An 18,858-nucleotide genomic window follows, 5' to 3' on the forward strand; every position below is an offset into this window, starting at 1 on the left:
TTTCCCCATCGATGAAAAATAAAAGACTTATTAATGTTTAAAAAATGTTGAGATTCTCTATCCTGTCAATCATGCCATGAAGACCACGCCCCTTCTGGTGGGAGGGGGTAGGGACTATAAAACCCAGAAGTGTTGAGGTGCCTCGGTTCTCTGCAAGATGGGGGAGCGAGAGGTCATGGCTCTCAGCTCTCAATCTGAGCTGTGAACACACACTGAACACATATCTACTAAACTGAGTGATTTTACTGACCTGTCAGTGCCCTTAATGTGGTTTGAAAATGTAGTTGAAAATGCATAAGTATTTTTTGGTTTGAAAAATCAAAAGTGTGTTTTGGTTTGAAAATGCAAAAGCTGTTTTTTGCTTTGAAAATGCAAAAGTGTTTTTTGGTTTGGAAAATGCAAAAGTTTTTTGGTTTGGAAAATGCAAAAGTTTTTTTGTTTGGAAAATGCATAGGTTTTTTGGTTTGAAAATGCAAAAGTGTCTTGGTTTGAAAATGCTAAAGCTGTTTTTTGTTTTGAAAATGCAAAAGCTGTTTTTGGCTTATTGAAAGTGAAAATGGTGGTTGCTTTGAAAATGTGGTTGCTTTGAAAATGAAAATGGTGGTTGCTTTGAAAATTCCACGCACCTCAATTTTGTGATCGTCTTTTATGTGGTCAAGTGCTCTGTTAAAATTTGTATGGACATTGCCCACTGCATTCCATTCATTAACCTAATGGAAATAATAGGAAAAAGCTAACTAAACTTTGAAAGCTGTTCTGCCTTTCATTAAGAATGTCAAAGATTTACCATCCATGGAGTGAAGATATTTTTCCTCAATTCTAAACAGCCTTCCACTTATTCTGAAACTGCGTTCCAAGTCCTTCTTGGTGAGGGAAAATATCCAACCAGCATCTAGCCTGTCAATCCCTTTTCAGAATTGTGTGTGTTTTATTGTGATTTTCTATTTTTAATTCTAGGGAATACCATTCCCAGTACACTTGGTTTCCCTTCATAGAGTAAACCTGGAATCCCTGTCCAGGAAATCGCCACTGCACTCTCCGCTTATTGCAAGTGTAAGAACGAACTGCAGATGCTGGTTTAAATCGAAGGTGTAGACAGAATGCTGGAGTAACTCAGCAGGTGAAGCAGCATCTCTGGACACAATGCTGGAGTAACTCAGATGCAACCTCACCCACTGAGTTACTCCAGCATTTTGTGTCTACCTTGCATTCTTCCTTAGGTGGTTACTGCAAAACTGTACTCCACGCATAATCTAACCGAGACTCCTTCCTTCATTCTTGCAAATCTGCTTATTTTGTAGTCCTGGAAACATTTGCCCCGTGAGTCGAATTGTTGAGGTAGAACTCAATCACTGATCCTTGTGGTACCCCATAAATTCCCATAAATCAGGCCTACTGACCTGAGAAGTATCAATTTGTTCACACTCTTTGCTTTTTGTGTAATATTCAATTTCAAGCCTTGTTAGTGTATTGATCCTAATTTTCAAGAACTGGTTGACCAACCTCGTGTGAGGCTTTGCTACTATGTTAAAAAATGCAATTAGATTTGTCAAAAGTAATCTGCCTTTTTCAAATCCATGCTAAGCTTCCACAATTAACTCAAATTCCGCCAAAAACCTATTAATATATTTTCTGATTTATTGCTTCTAAAATCGTACCCCAGTCACTGATATTAAACTGAGAGGGTTCTTGTTCTGAAGAATGCCCTGTTTAAATAATCTTGCCAGACTTGACACGTTCCAATCAATGACATCTTTTCATATCTAGCGGTGAGAACCATCACTGTTTTTTGAAGAGCATGACGAGGAACAATTAAACCACAAGCAGAAAGCATAATAGAATTGGAAACTCCACCATGCTTCAAGGGAAAAAAACAAATCAATGGATGCCTGAATGTCAAGCAGAAAACCTGAGACTTAAAGAACAAGTGGTGTGTTTAAGTGTACAGGAGGATCAACAATTTGCTGGCTGTGGGGGTCTTCATTATTGTTTTCTAGAGAGAGTTGAGCCTGTCCCACTTAGGTGATTTTTTGGGTGACTACAGGTGACTGCTGCCAAATTTTCAACAAATGGGGGTGGGGCTATGTATAAACACAGCTGTAATTTCTACATGGTGAAACAAATGTATAAAAATACCCTTTAATATAATCTGACAATGTGCATTTTAACCACATGTGATTTTCTTTCTATTACAAATCTCAAATTGTGGATTGCAGAGGCAAATAAATAAATGATGGGTCTTTGTCCCGAACATTATGGAGGGCACTGTATTAGGTGTGGAAATACAAGGAACTGCAGACGCTTGTTTACAGAAAAAGACAAAGTGCTGCAGTAACTCAGCGGGTCAGGCAGAATCTCTGAAGAACATGAATAGGTGATGTTTCAGGTCAGAACGTTTCTCCACGGAAAGGAGATGTTAGCGGACTAGCTTGTGATCCTTAGTGGAGGCCAGGTAATTAAACAGCAATGATTGAAGGCATGGATCAGGGTTGAAATATGTGAAATTGAGGTCCATTGCAGGTCAGGGTGAGTGACGCCCAGAGCTGCGATGAGACAGAGCGGGTCTACTAGTGCTGGAACAGGGCGGAGAGTGTAGAATGCAGAGCATGGAAGAGCTGTTACCAGAAGCGGTAGATTGAGTGTAGGTAACTGAAATCATGAAATATTCCTACCAATTTAGTGTAAACCCTTCCTAACAGCATTAATAGATCTTGCTGTAAGGAGTACATGTTTGGTGCATTAGTGCACCACTCGGACAGTTAGAGCTCTTTAAGCTTAATGTTTGACAAAAACGTCGGAGAAATCGCCTTATTCTAAAAGGTTTTCTATCTTGTTTTTGAATTTTCCTTTAATTATTTCATAATTTTGCTACTGTATGTTTCCAGAAAAGGCATTTGGGTATAATTTATTCTCACTTGCCAATGGTTGCATGAAGTAGCCGAGGAACAGCAGAGCCTTGTTGACAATATGATCTGCCAGTTGCTGTTTGCAGATTATATTTTGTCATGGAAAACAAAATATACAATTCAAAACTATTTAAAAGATACCTGTGACTTTCAGTTTTCATTTCAACCAGATAATTATCTAGCGGGGCTGTCCCACTGCAGTGAACTAATCTGCTAGTTTAGAAGAGTTTGCCCTCGACTCAAACTCACAGCATGGTCGACACGTGGTTCTAGGAGGTCCTATGAGGTCACTGGAACTCTCCTTCACGCTCGAGGGAAGTCCCGCATACTCAGCTAGGTCTCGGAAAATGTTTCAGCATGGTTCTTTTGAACTCGTAATGCAGTGGAGTGGGGTCGCTATGTAGTTCAGGCAGTCAAGGGCGGTCGTAGGCCCCCCCCCCCCCCCCCGAGTCTCTAAAGGACTTACCGTTACTGTGCAGCCGTATGTTGAAAATTTTGCGGCAGTCTCCTGTAGTCGCCCAAAAAATCACCTAAGTGGGACAGGCCTATCATGGTCATCCACCATGACACAAACTCAACTCTTTTTGGAAACAGAGCACAGGGGCAAAACTAGGATTATCTTCATAATTTCTCCACATTTCAATTATCATGTTCTCATCATTGCTGAAACTGCTTTCTTCCACCTTGAAACCTGTTGCAGTAGAAGGTCCTTTATCAACTTGAAGACAAGTCTTGAGGACATAATGTCCCAGGCTGGCAGGACTGACGTATGATGAAAGAATGGGTCGACTGGGCTTGTATTCGCTGGAATTTAGAAGGATGAGAGGGTATCTTATAGAAACATTAAAAATTCTTAGAGGATTGGACAGGGCAGATGCAGGAAAAATGTTCCCGATGTTGGGAGAGTCCAGAACCAGGGGTCACAGTTTAAGAATAAGGGCTGGGCCATTTAGGATTGAGATGAGGAAAAACTTATAAACCCCGAGAGTTGTGAATCTGTGGAATTCTCTGCCACAAAAGGCAGTGGAGGCCAATTCACTGGATGTTTTCAAGAGAGTTAGATTTAGCTCTTAGGGCTATGGGAATCGAGGGAATGTGGGGAAAAAGCCATGATCATATTGCATGGCGGCGCTGGCTTGAAGGGCCGAATGGCCTTCTCCTGCACCTATTTTCTATGTTTCTATAACTGATCTATTAAGTTTTGCTGATTTTTATTTAAGCAACTTGTCTATAAAGTAAACTTTAATCCAGAACATTTCTAAAATGCATAGCATGAGAAATTGTATGGTTGTAAATAGTTAATTAATCCCATCCAATTTTTGGAGACAATATACCAAATTTTTGCCATTTGTAAATGCCAGATAAATCCTTGGTGTGTGCAAGTAATCTATGTATGGTCATTTTTTATGGCAGAAGGGAAATGCTGGTACTTTTGAGTGCCAGCATGTGTCATGTTAGAGATTGTTTCAGCTTAGTCAAGCTGCTGTAAAACAAGTTCCTACACTATTTCCTACAGGAAAATATCACTTTTGCTGCTCCCAAACTTCTACAGCTCAAAGGGAAAAGTAACAAGTGCTTTGACACATCATGTGGAGGTAAAAGATATGTTGTAAATGCTCTTGTTTTAAAAATAAAAGTTGATGCTTGGTTAAATGATTTTGGCAGAATTCTTGAAGTTATTTGAATTTCCATTTGGCTGTAGTTGCCGCATAACATGTTAAGTTGAAGGAATGCTTAACAAAATAAAGGGCAGCACAATTTAACTTTGGTTTTTGATCTAAATACTGAGAAAACTGCCTGCTAAAAATGTGTTTTGCCAAGAATTTGTATAATGTTGCTACAATATTGAATAAGAACAATTTCCAGGTCCTTATTGTTCTTGCGTTAAATAGTGTTGGTTGTGAGGTAAATATGCTGATAAGTTGCAGTATTAGGGCAATGGGTGAAAACCAATTCCTGTAGTTTCCAAAGTGCATTCTTCACAATCATTGATATTTGGATGCTCCATGGGAGGATGGGAAATATCAAATTTTGCAGATATTCCACTGGCCTAATACCATTATCTGCCTGTCCTTTGGACAGCGCAGTCTTCCACTTGGAGCCCTTTGCTCAGCTTATCAGTGAGACCAACTGCAGCATTGGGCCTATCTTAATACGACTGGCTCGCTGGTATGAATTAATTTTGCCTGACACTTATTATTTACTAAGTATGCTTAGTAAATAATAGCTTACAAAAAGAGTGTATAAGTTTATGGCATTAAATATCATGGGTAATAAGTAGAAAATGGTAATAGATCAAAGGGAAAGGCTTATAAAGTTAACAAAGGCCAACAGCATTATAAAAGACCGCACACGTCTCCATCATGGACTGTTCACTCTGCTGCCCTCGGGCAAAGGGTATCGCAGTATAAGGAGCAGAACGGCCAGCTTTTGCAACAGCTTCTTCCCCCGAGCCATCAGACTCTTGAATTCCATATAATGCGCTGCCACTATTATCTATTTTATCCTTTTGTTATTTTATGTTGCACGGTGAGCCAGATGCAACAAAATTTCGTTCAGACTTGCATTTGTTTGTGTATTTTTGAATGACAATAAAGTCTTTGATTGATTGATTGAAAAGTGCAAGAATTGTGAACTTCAGAATTCAGCATCGGAAGGTGAATATGCTGATAAGAAAAGGGAAAGTAAAATATAGTGTGAAGCAACTTTAACCTGTTTTTTTTTAATATTCTATAAGAATGTATAATGTATGAACCACATTGATTGAGGTAGAAGAAATTATATTGACAAATAGGAAACAGCCGAGAAGTTAAATTAAAATTTGCATCCTCCATTGCTGAAGAAGACAAAACAAATAAATTGTGAACAGTAAGTCTAAAGGGAATGAGGTGCAGAAAGAAATTAGCATTAGCTTCTCTGTTACATTTGCTTTAAATTAATGTGACTGAAATATGATTGAATCCCACGGCTTGCAAAGAGGCTGCAATGAAGGTCGTAGCTGCACTGGTTGTCATCATTCAAAATGCTTTAGATTTTCCACTGGTTCCCATGCTTTCGGAGCTAGCAAATGCAACTCCATTATTTAAGTAAAGAGGAAGAGAGAAAATGCAGATGAGTTAGCTAATTATTAGCAGGGACATAGCTAATATGTGGTATGAAGATGTGGTAAAAGGATACTTAGTAAATAATAATAGGGCTGGGCAAAATCGTCCTGCATTCTACATTGCAGACAGTGAACATGACATTTAAACTTTCAGGACTATAACAAGGTATGTTGCAAAGTCATTAAACAAAACTAAGAGTTCATTATGATAGTTGGTAACAGACATGTGTAAATTGAAAATTGGTTAAAAGAGGGAGGGAATGGTGGAATATTTTTGACCAGGGAGACTGAATAGTAAGATGCCACAAAGATCGATGATGGGGTTCTTGCTACTGGTAATCAATATCAATAATTTGGATATGAGATCAGCCATAATATCCCACAGGGATCACACTTAACTTTTTTTCCCTGTTGCCAGCCGAGCAACCTCGGCAGCTTTTAAGGTTGCCAAATTACAGTTTAGGTGGTCATTTAAGATGGCTTGCATGACGTGTGCGATAATGTGCTCGGACGAAGTGCGTAGTTACCAGTCGGAATTATGGTCTATGAAGCATTCACATATTATTTCTGCTTCAAATAAAGTCTCAAACTAAACATATTCACCAATCAAGACATGATATATACCACAATGACATGCAGCAAAATTACACGTTGCAATGAATGCAATTTCTATTATCTCTTTACACTTCCAAACAAAAATGTGGTTATTCAGCGTATGATCAACCTCGGTGAGACCAAGCGCAGGCTTGGCGATCGCTTCACACAACACCTCCACTCAGTTCGCAATAACCAACCTGATCTCCCAGTGGCTCAGCACTTCGACTCCCCCTCCCATTCCGAATCCAACCTTTCTGTCCTGGGCCTCCTCCATGGCCAGAGTGAGGCCCACTGCAAATTGGAGGAACTGCACCTCATATTTTGCTTGGGCAGTTTACACCCCAGCGGTATGAACATTGATCCACAATTTCAGGTAGTCCCCTGATTTCTCCTCCGCTTCCCAGGTCTCCTTCAGCCCACTGTCTCTGCCTCTTCCTTTCTTCTTCCCGCCCCCCCCCCCCCCTCGCACCCTCACATCAGTCTGAAGAAGGGTCTCGACCCGAAACGTCGCCTATTTCCTTCGCTCCATAGATGCTGCCTCACCTGCTGAGTTTCTCCAGCATTTTTGTCTACCCATTCACACAAGTTCTGTTATCCCACTTTCCTCACCCACTCCCTGCACATTAGGGGCAATTTTACAGAGACAAGTTAACCTACAAAGCCAATGCGTCTTTGGGATGTGGGAGGAAACCCACATGCTTGCAGGGAGAATGTGCAAATTCAACACAGACAGTGCCCGAAAACAGGATCGAACACAGATCTCTGGCGTGTGAGGCAGCAAGTCCACCAGCTGTGCCACTATATTTTATTTTCCAACACACAAAAAATTATACGTTGATAACATTGGTTACTAAAAAAAAAAAGAAACTATCCATTTTCAGTCTTAAATCTCTAAGTGACGCTATGTCCCACTTTACAGCTACTGTATGTTTTAATTCAGTTCAAGGCTATGGGGCAGTACATTGGCCATAAAGTTGCTGCCTAAAATTGCCAGAGACCCGTTATTGATCCTGAATATGGGTGCTGTCTGTATGGAGTTTTGTTTTCTCGTTTATAACATTGTTTACAGAGTACTATGTTTACATATTCTGTAAGGATTTCATTGTTCTAACTGGGACGTGAGAGAATAAAACACTCTTGACTCTTGACGCGTCGCTGATGTGTGGGATAGAACTAGAGTACGGGTGATCGGTGGTTGGCGTGGGACGAAGGGCCTGTTTCCACGCTGTATCTTTAAATTAAACTAAAACCAGAGGAAATCTAAAGAAGGGTTTCTACCCGAAACGTCACCCAATTTCTTCTATCCAGAGTTGCTGGCTGCTCCATGGAGTTCCCCCACACAATTAAAGCATGGAATAGTCTTCACCCTACCATCGGTACCCAACCAGACGCAACTAAATTTAAGGTACCTCTTTTTTCCCCAAGAACCCTTTTTTGCTTGTCCAAGTCAAGAGTCAAGAGAGTTTTAGTGTAATGTGTCCCAGATAGGACAATGAAATTCTTGCTTGCTGCAGCACAACAGAATATGTAAACATAATACAGAACAGGAGATAAAAGTTCAGTGTGTCTATATACCATAGACCATATATATACACAATAAATAAACAGATAAAATGCAATAGGTTGTTATTTTTCAGAGAATGGAGTTTGGTGGTGGTGGGTCCACCAGTTTAAATTCGATTTGGAATATTTTTAGAGGACCAGGAAACCAAGAAGCAAGAGTTACTCCAGCTCCAGGGAGTGATTCTGCATTGGTTTTCAGCGGTCGAGGTGAGGCAGCGACCAGACAGCAATGGCGGCCAAATCTCCCACAATGCAAAGGGAGAGAGAAAGTGGCCAACGCCGACCAGTTGCCGTGGCAGTGCGCACGTGCAGGGCCGCACATGCGCACAACCATGGCCGATGATGTGCTGGCCGTGGTTGTGCGCATGTGCAGGGGGAGGATGTGCAGGCCGTGGCAGTGCGCATGTATAAGGCGGCCGGCCGTGCCGAGCGGAGAGCCGAGACCCGGACACAAATGGCGGGCGGAGACGGAGAGTGACAGAGAGAGAGAGATAGAGAGGGGGCCCGCTCTGAATTAAACGCTAGGTGTCCCGGGTGCTTGCCAAGCCGGGCAAAACGACATGACTTTTAGGTTGCCCGGCGGGACTGTAGGTTGCCATTGGCACCCGGGCAACCGCTAATTTTGAGCCCTGTCCTAGTTTGACGGTACAAAGCTAATGGCAGTGTGGGTTGAGAGGAAAATTCAGAGGGGCTTCAAGAAGACATTGACCAATTAAGTGAATGGCAAGGATATAGTAGGTGGAGTATAATATTGCAAAATGTAAGGCATTCACTTCACTAGGGGAAAAAAACAAATGGAGATTGAAACTGGGTGTTCTCACGCACAAAATCACTGAAAGTTAACTTTGCAGGTAAATTAAGCAATTAGGTAGCCAAATGGTGTGTTGGCATTTATTACAGGAGGATTTAGGTATAAGAGTCAATATATTTTACTATATTACACACTGTCCTGGTTAGGCTTCCTTAGAAATTGTGTTGAGATCTGGTCTCCCAAAGGAAGCAGATCCGTGCAATGGACTAAGTGCAGCAGAGATTCACCAGATTGATTCCTGGATGAGAGGAGTTGTCTAATGAGAAAGATTAAGCAAACAGTGTCTATACTCTGGTCAAGAAGAATTATGTTATTAAGATGTTACAAACTTTTATGGGCTTGAGAGAGATACATGAGGGTTTGATACTTCCCCTGCCCAAGGTATGCAGAGCGAGTCACAATCTCAAAATATGGGATAGACCATTCAGGACAGCATTGAAAAGAACTTTTCCAAGAAGGTTGCGAATCTTTGGAATTGGAACTCTAGCATGGCTATAGACTCAGTTTCTCAGTTTATTCAAAACTAAAATGAATAGATTTTCCTAGGTTAAGATAATGAAATAATGATGCTAGTGCATAAATTAATGCAAGGGAAAAGATTTGTCTGTTGCACGGTGGAATAAACATGAAGTAAATAGCCTACTTTTGTGTTCTGTACAGGTTGATTGGTTTTTGACGGAAGGCCCTGGACCAAGATTCAACAGCTGTTAAAGTTGAAACTGTTTAAAAACATTTTTTTTTTAAATGCTAAAATTAGCTTTATTAATTCAAATTGACTCAAATGTTTCCAGCATTCTATGGCACCAAATCTAAGCGGGCAGGGCTTTGCTTTGTGGGCTGATTTATTAGCCTGAGAGCTGGTAAAGATACGGAACTTGATACTGTTTAAGAAGGAACTGCAGATGCTGGAAAAATCGAAGATGGATAAAAATGCTGGAGAAACTCAGCGGGCGACGTTTCAGGTCGAGACCCTTCTTCAGACCCTTCTTAAGGAAGGGCCCGGTCTTGACCCGAAACGTCACCTATTCCTTTGCTCCATAGATGCTGCCTCACCCGCTGAGTTTCTCCAGCATTTTTATCTACCTTGGAACTTGATACTGTCCATTTGGAGAACTCCACCATGTCATTCGGGTGACTGAAGCAGAGTGCTCTGAGTAGAATACAGCACTTCAGCCTAAATTCAACAACAACTGCGTGGGTTTGTTTGCTGCTTGATCTAATTGTTCCCAAATTTCCTTAGTATGAGGATTGTGGTATGATCTACCCCAATCTTTCTACTAAAGACATTTGAAAACTATTTGTAAAACTAAATAAATGTTTTTTCATCTTGTGGAAGAAGTCAAAATATCGCACTTTTTTTTTTTGCTAGTGTGTGTTGGTCCAAACAAAGGGCAGAAATTATTTTAAACTTTAGCATAAATGCTAACTTTCTTGCAATGCAAAGCTTTCTTTCAGTGAAATGCTAAATCTTTTCAGCCATCTTTGATCAGGCATTTGATAAAGTCCCTTATGTGAGCTGATCCAGAAGATTAAGATGTGTGGAATCCACCTTAACTTGGTCATTTGGATTCAGAACTGACTTACTCAGATATGAGAAGGGTTGTGGTGGAAGGTTTGGCTGGAGGTTTGTGATCAGTGGAGTTCCTCGGGGATCTGAGCTGGGACCACTGCTGTTTGTATAATATATATAAATGACCTAGATGTAAATGTAGATGGTTTGGTGAGTAAGTTTGCTGACAACACCAACATTGGAGGAGCTGCCAGAAGATACAGCGGGATATAAATCAGCTCCAGAAATGGCAAATGGAGCAAGTGCGAGGTGTTGCACTTTGGGAGGTTGAATGTAAGGAGAGAGTGTACAGTTAATAGCAAAATCCTTAACAACAATGATGTGTTGAGGCATCTTGGAGTCCAAGTTCATAGTTCACTAAAGGTGGCAACACAAGTAGATAGGATGGTAAAGAAAATATACGGTATACTTACCTTCATTGCTAAGGACATTGAGTGCAAGAGTATGGAAGTCTTTAGGATTTTGGTTAGGTCACATTTATCGCAATCATAACAATACTTTATTAGCCAAGTATGTTTTGCAACATACGAGGAATTTCATTTGCCAAGTCAGTCATACAATAAACAGCAACGGAACACACAAAATACATTTTAACATAAATCTCCACCACAGTGACTCCTCCACATTCCTCACTGTGATGGATGGCAAAAAAAAAGTTCAAATCTCTTCCCTTAGCTCTCCCGCGGTCGGGGGCCTCGAGCCTTCTGTTGACGGGACGATCTTGACTGATAGCCGGTGGCGTTTGGGCCCTCCGCATCGGGGGGGATGTCAGCTCCCCTGCGCCAGCGATCGGACCCCGGGTCGGGCCTGGTCGAGCCTCTGCGTCGTTGGAGCTCCCGACTAGCCTCTCCAGAGACTGCGAGCTCTTGATTGTAAGTCCGCAGGCCACGGTTGGAGCTATCCCAGGCAAGGGATCAGCTCCGATGTTGAGTCCTCGCCCCGCGGTGGGGCACAAAGTCAGTCCGAGGAGGTCTCCAGCTCCATCGATGGTAGGCCGCGGATCGGCCGGAGATGCGACCCGAAAATTAATCGCATCTCCAGCAAGGTAAGAAACTGAAAAAAAGTTTTCCCTGACCGCCTCCCCCCACATAAAACAAACCGGAGAACATTTACACAGTTTTAACACACACCAAAAAAAATTTTAAAAGATGAAAACAGACAGACTGTTGGCAGGGCTGCCAATCGTGCGGTGCCCCTGGTGGTATGGTCACTATATTAAAATTGTACCCATATTCCCTGTCAGTGTAATTAATTATCTTGGGTGGATCTGAGCATTTATCAGATGCTTCCCCTATCACAGAGGAGAAATAGTTGATAAGTTGGAGACAAAATAAAATGTTACTTGCACATGCCATTTCTCCACAAATAACGTGATCTACATTTTCATTTTCACAATCATAATAATACTTTATTAGCCAAGTATGTTTTGCAACATACGAGGAATTTCATTTGCCGTCAGTCATACGATAAAAAGCAATAAAACACATTTTAACATAAACATCCATCACAGATATTCCTCTCTGTGATGGAAGGCGAAAACAAGTTCAATCTCTTCCCTGTGCTCTCCCGTGGTCGGGGGCCTCTGGCCATCCGTTGACGGGATGATCTTGACTCCCGTAGCCGGCGGCGGGCCCTCCGCGTCGAGGCGATCTGCCCCTTCATCGGGGGGGATGTCAGCTCCCCCGCACCAGACTATTGAACCTCACGTCGGGGCTGTTCGAACCTTCCACGACATTGGAGCTCCCGATATCCACAACCTCTCCTGAGACTGTGAGCTCCCGATGTATAGATCGCAGGCAAGAGATCGACTCCGATGCAAGTCCACGCCCCACGGTTGGGCACAAGGTCAGTCCGAGGAGGCCTCCAGCTCCTTCGATGGTAGGCCGCAGAGCGACCGGAGAATGCGATCCAAAAATTAATCGCATCTCCGGCAATGTAAGAAACTGAAAAAAAAGTCCCCCCCCACATAAAACAAACCATAGAACATTTACACACACACACTAAAAATTAAAAAAGACGAAAAAACAAACAGACTGTTTGTGGGGCTGCCAATCGTACGGCGCCTCTGGTGATAAGAGGTACTCACTTCTCATCATCACATTATAGGAAATATAATGATTGCAGGAGAGGTGCATGGGAGGTTTCAAAGTTGTTGCCAGGAGGCATGGGTGGAAATTGCTTTTTAAACATGGGGGGGGGGGGACATTGAGGCCTGACATCTAGGCCAGGGGTCGGCAACCTACGGCCCACAGGCTGGATCCGGCCCATAACCCGAAATCATCTGGCCCGCAGGCGTTTTTTAAAAAGATTAGTTTTCGTGCAGCCAGTCCCGGGTCACTCAGGCGACCTGGGAACTGCAGCCATTCCCGGGGCACGCAGGCGTCCTGGGCGCTACAGCCAGACCTGCCAGCCGACCTGGGCGCTACAGCCAGTCCCGGGGCAGGCGAGCTGACCTGGTAACAGCAGCTGGTCCCGGGCTGCTAGATTCTAGGAGCTGGCAGTCCCCAACTGGAATCGACCTAGAGAGCTTGTGGACTTACCATCACGGAGCTGGCTACTTCGGAGGCTGTGGTGATGGTTTTGCTGCAACATGTTTCACAAAACCTGGGGCACCTCTCAAAACATTTCTGCCCAGGACTAGAATATTTCAGCTGTGAGGAAAATGTGCATAGGCTAGGGTTATTTTCTTTGGAACAATGGGGCTGAGGGGAGATTTATTTGAAAAGTGTATTTGAATTTCTAAGTGGAAAAATAAAAGTCTACTATGTAGTAGTTGTCCCTTCTCTTGTGTACATCTGACATCTAGACTGCCTACAGGACCATGAACCTGGGGGGATCCTTCAACCTGATTTGTCAGCATCCTTCAGTACATCATTTGCATGCCTGGTGCTAGACCTCTGAAATAGACAATCTGTTGTGTGAGAAGATGTAATGCTGAAGCTTTATAAGGCTTTGGCAGACCGCATTTGGAGTATTATGAGCCGTTTTGGACTCATATATGTGGAGAATGTGCTGGCGTTGGAGAGTGTCCAGAGGAGGTTTATGAGAATGATCCAGAGAATGATTGGGTGACCGTATGACGAGCATTTGACAGCTCATGGTGGAGAAGGAGCATTGGGGATAATGTTGAGAACCTTGAGACCATGCATAGTGGCCCCAGAATGCCTTCATAAGCAGCAGAAGGAAAGTACCTCTTAAACCTAATTCTGTCAGCCTGCATCATAGAAATTCTACAGACTTGTCGTGACACACCAGCTGCAGAGAGGGCTAATAGTTTCATATTCCTGGGTGATAACTTCTCAGATGACCTATCCTGGGTCCAGCAAGTAAATGTGATCATGAAGAGAGCGCTCCAGCATTCTACTTTTTTTAGGAATTTAAAGAGATTTGGAATACTCTTAACAAATTTCCACAGATGCACTGTGGAATGTAATCTGGTTGGCATCATGGCCTGGTGGTGCAATTCCCACACATAGGAACATAAAAGGCTGCAGAAAATGGTGAACTCAGCCCAGTCATGGGCTTGGCCTCCCCACTATGGAAAGCATCTACATGAGCCACTATCTCAAGAAGGTAGCATCAATCATGAAGGATTCCCACCATCCGGGGCCATGCTTTCTTCTTGCTGCCACCACCAGACACCTGATACAGAAGCCTGAAGTCCCTCACCACCAGGTTCAGGAACAACTACTTTCTTACATCCATCAGGATTTTGAATTGACCAGCTCAACCTTAATCCTACTTCTTCAACAGAATACTAGGGACCACCTCCTCCGCCGATATTGCAATTGTTTCAACAAACGTCATTTTATTTTGCAGTCTTTTTGTTTTCACCATCTTGTAGAATTTATGTAATTTTTATAATTTATGTTTTTGTGTTTTCTGAATCTATATGCCTGTGATGCTGCTGCAAGCAAGATTTTCATTTTAACTGTACTTCACCGTACTTGTGCATATGACAGTAAATTCAAGTTGACTTGATCAAAACATAAAGTGCTGGAGGAACTTGGTCGATCAGCCAACTTCTGTGGAGGGAAATGGACAGATGACGTTTCAGGTCAGGACCCTTCTTAAGAATGATCAGTTTCTTTTGGCCGCCATGGAATCTGCAAAACTAGAGTGGACAATGTTGTCCTCTATTCCTGGGGACTGTCTAAGAAAAATTAAGGGATATTGATTGATTAGATAAAAGGATACTCATCTCTTACCAGAGGGGTCAAATCCAAGGGGAATAAGTTGAAGTGAATGGTAGAATAATTAAAGGATAACAAAATGTTTCTTTTAGTTAATGGTGGTTAAGGTCTGGATTTTACTGCCTGAAAGGACGGTAGAGGCAGAAGCTCTTGGTACGTTTCAAGTGTACATCACTTTTTTAAGAGCTGTATCATGCAGAGCCACAGACGATGGAAGAATGAAGCTGGGTGATCTTTGTTGACCACCATGGACACAATAGCTTGCGTAGCCTCATTCTGTATTTGTAAACATTCTATTACTTTATTTGCCAAATCAATTACTTCACTGAGATAATTGTTGAATGCATAGCTGCTTTTTATCTGTGGCCAGCTTTGTTAGACCCCCCCCCTCTCTATATCTCCAAACTTCAGCAGCAATATGCATGCTCAGACTTATCCTTTTGTCATGTCTTCAGTTGACTGTCATTTACCTATCTTTATTTTCTGATGAACATTCTCTCAGTGGATCCATCTTCCACGAGGTCAATGTCTTGCTCCCTCATCTCAATTTCATTTAATTCCTAACTATGATAACCACCCATCTCTGCTAGGGAAGACTGCGAATTGGTCCGCATTGTGCATTCTGATGCCAAATGTTCATGACTCCCTTTTAAAAAAAAAACAAGCTCCATTTGTTCTTGCATAGTGAAGACATACCGCACTTCCCATTCCTTTTCAATGTCCTTTAGAGGAAAAGCTCTCGCATCATTGAATTGCCAAGACAAAGAAAGCTGCAGGCTAAGTGTCTGAAATTGCCAGTCATCTAAATGAATACTTAATAGGCATTGACAGGTGGATTGACAGGAAAGAGCCTCCCGTTCTGTTTGACTTTATGACATTTGAAATCTGACTTTTGAGATAGACACAGATGCATTAAATTGCCAAATATTTTGAGGGGGAGGGATTTATGGCATCCAAGTTAACATTGAACAGTTTGTGCTTGGTGAGCTCCAAAGGTACCTGCCCAGGATAGGGGCAAAAGGTGTTGCCCAATATTTTGGCAATGATCAGGTGGTGAAGAATGGGATTAAATAAAGATGTCTGCATTAATGGGGAGATCATAAGAAAGGCATTGGTTAAGAATAAAAGAGAATTCTCTGCAGAGGCAGCGAAGTGTGGGAGGATTTATGCACCATGGTGACAGTGTTGAAGAACAGTGCAATATCTCGTAGCTCTGCTCTTGCTCCCCCTCCCCCCCCCCATTCGCAACAAAGACAGAGTCCCCCTTGTCCTCGCCTTCCACCCCATCAGCCGCTGCATAAAGCATATAATCCTCCAACATTTTCGCCACCTCCAACGGGATCCCACTATTGGCCACATCTTCCCATCTCCACCCCTTCTGCTTTCCGCAGGGACTGTTTCCTCCGCAACTCTCTGGTCAACTCGTCCCTTCCCACCCAAACCACCCCCTACCCAGGTACTTTTCCCTGCAACCACAAGAGATGCATCACCTATCCCTTTACCTCCCCCCTTGGCTCCATCCCAAGGACCCAAATAGTCTTTTCAGGTGAGGCAGAGGTTCACTTGCACCTCCTCCAACCTCATCCACTGTATCCTCTGTTCCAGGTGTCAACTTCTTTACATCGGTGAGACCAAGCACAGGCTCGAGGATTGTTTCGCTGAACACCACTGCTCAGTCCGTCTTAACCTACCTGACCTCCCGGTTGCTCAACACTTCAACTCCCCCTCCCATTCCCAATCTGACCTTTCTGTCCTGGGCCTCCTCCGTTGTCCGAGTGAGGCCCAGCGCAAATTGGAGGGACAGTACATCATATTTTGCTTGGGTAGCTTACACCCCAGCGGTATGAACATTGACTTATCTAACTTCAAATAGCCCTTGCTTTCCCTCTCTATCCCCTCCCCTTCCCAGTTCTCTCACCAGTCGCACTGTCTCCAACCACATTCTATCTTTGTCCCACCCACTCCCCTGACGTCAGTCTCGACCCGAAACGTCACCCATTCCTTCTCTCCAGGATGCTGCCTGTCCCGCTGAGTTACTCCAGCATTTTGTGTCTACCTTCTATTGCCTAGTGCTTATAAGCTTGAATATGGGCATGGACTGGACCTAGATCCATAAGGTAGCTAACAGTGTAGATTGAAGATCAAATCTGATGGCCTTTGAGACCAGTTGAAAGCAAAAGTGAAAACATGGTACCCTTTCAAATTTGGTACCTAAACTTTTCCATCTCTCCCTCTTCTATCCAAAATAATATTATGCAGTGCTCTCATGGTTTTGGCACTGTGGAGTGTACCCTGTTTTCTTTGTGCTAATAATTAACCTTTTTTGTATTGGGCTTATTTTTTGCTTACACATTCTGGAACCATGCCATGATTTGGATTTATTGAGGAGTGTGTTTAAATACTTGAAACATCTTTTCCTTGTTAAGTATTAGGCCGATTTAAGGACCAAGCTTAATAGCTATTAATGCATTCAAACTCGGTGCACTTATGAGCTCTGTAGGTTGGTGTCTACCACCTCACCTTTATATTCACCAAAGTATAAAACTACTTTGGCTGATCAGTGTTTATAATTGTTTCATAATTTGTAGCTTTAATTATTTTATTGGTTTTCTTGCATATGAACAGTGTGTATCCCAGCCCTGTTATGTCAGTTTAGTTTAGAGATACAGCATGGGAACAGGCCAACCGAGTCTGCACTGACCAGTGATCACCCCTGCACTAGTTCTATCCTTAGCACTAGGGGCAATTTACAGAAGCCAATTAACCTACAAACCTGCACATCTTTCAAGTGTGAGAGGAAAACTGGAGTACCCGGAGAAAACCCATGCAGCCATAGGGAGAATGTATTAACTCTGTACAGACAGCACCTGTAGTCAGGATTGAACCCTGGTCTCTGGCATTGTAAAGCAGTAACTCAGCCACCGTGCCACTGTGCTGCCCCTGTCTGTTGTCATTACCGTGGAATAGTTTAACTATTGCATTTCAACTGAGTTGGTTAATTTGAAAGGATAAAATCAAGTTTTCAAAATGAAGGTGCAAAGAATGTCTGCCTCTTGGTTATAAATTGGATTTTATTGAATTTGTTCTTGTTCTGTAAAATGGATTTAAACTTATTATTTATGTAAATTGTTACAGATCCAAATAATTGTTATAAACAGAAGAAATGTCAATGTGGAAACATTTGATAATATCAACATGTAACTACAGAAGATATTTGGAAACTGAGTAAGTTAATAAACAACTGTAAAAATAAGTGACTTTCCAGTTAATTGACAATTTTTTAAAGCATTCAAAGCAACATAAAACTTTTTTGTATTAGTTTGAGGTAAGTTTCAAATTCAGTTGTAAATTTTGATATGTGGAAGATTTGCTAGTTTGTTTGCATTTGCTCACTTGTCCTTCTTCGTCAGTTTGTTTGCTTTTTGGCGTGCAACCCTTCCACTAGCTCACATTTGCCTTGCTTGCTTTATTGGGCTAGGAGTGTGCCTATCAACCCTTCAAGCTTGCACCACTGTTCAATTTAATTATATCTCCATGCTGTGTTCTCTCTCTGTCCCTCTCTGCCCCTTCATGCCTTTGTTAGGAGTATATCTGTCTCCTTCATTGCATTCACTAACTCTGTGCTCTATTATTATAGGGAATTCACTAACTTCTGAGGCTGCAAGTTCCACATCTCAGTCCTAAATATCTTGTTCCGCAATCTGAATCTGTGACTCATCATTTTGGACGTCCCAGCCAGGGGAATGTAAGTAAGTTTATTGGCAAAGTATTCACATACAAGGAATTTGCCTTGGTGCTCTGCCCACAAGTAACAACATGACATACAGTGACAGTTACGAATGACTCCAAAAACACTAAACATCATTAATAATAAAACATCAATGATAAAACATCATTGATCAAGCATGGAACCAACAAAATACCAGATCAAAGGGAGGCTACAGATTTTTGGATGTTGAGTAGAGCAACTACTTGTGGATAAAAACAGTTTTTATATCTGGCTGTGGCAGCTTTGACAATCCGGAGTCGCCTTCCAGAGGGAAGTGATTCAAAGAGTTTGTGGCCAGGGTGAGAGGGGTCAGAGATGATCTTGCCCGCTCGCTTCCTGGCCCTTG

At 42.4% G+C, this 18,858-nt stretch overlaps 1 protein-coding gene across 7 annotated transcripts in view; it reads left to right on the forward strand.

Annotated features, from left to right (window-relative positions):
* The window catches only part of lin54 (lin-54 DREAM MuvB core complex component), a 97,205-nt gene that overhangs the window by 11,685 nt on the left and 66,662 nt on the right, over nucleotides 1–18,858 (forward strand). The window contains exons 2-4 of one of the 7 annotated variants that reach the window (XM_033024991.1): nucleotides 14,469–14,607; nucleotides 17,879–17,968; nucleotides 18,381–18,488. The gene's annotated coding sequence lies outside the window, so the exon portion shown is untranslated. Of the gene's footprint in view, nucleotides 1–11,282; nucleotides 11,286–14,468; nucleotides 14,608–17,878; nucleotides 17,969–18,380; nucleotides 18,489–18,858 lie in introns of all 7 variants that reach the window. The other 6 variants (XM_033024973.1, XM_033024999.1, XM_033024966.1 and 3 more) reach the window with 6 other exon arrangements.

This window comes from Amblyraja radiata, chromosome 1, assembly GCF_010909765.2.
Source record: "Amblyraja radiata isolate CabotCenter1 chromosome 1, sAmbRad1.1.pri, whole genome shotgun sequence".
Classification (NCBI taxonomy): Eukaryota; Metazoa; Chordata; class Chondrichthyes; order Rajiformes; family Rajidae; genus Amblyraja; species Amblyraja radiata.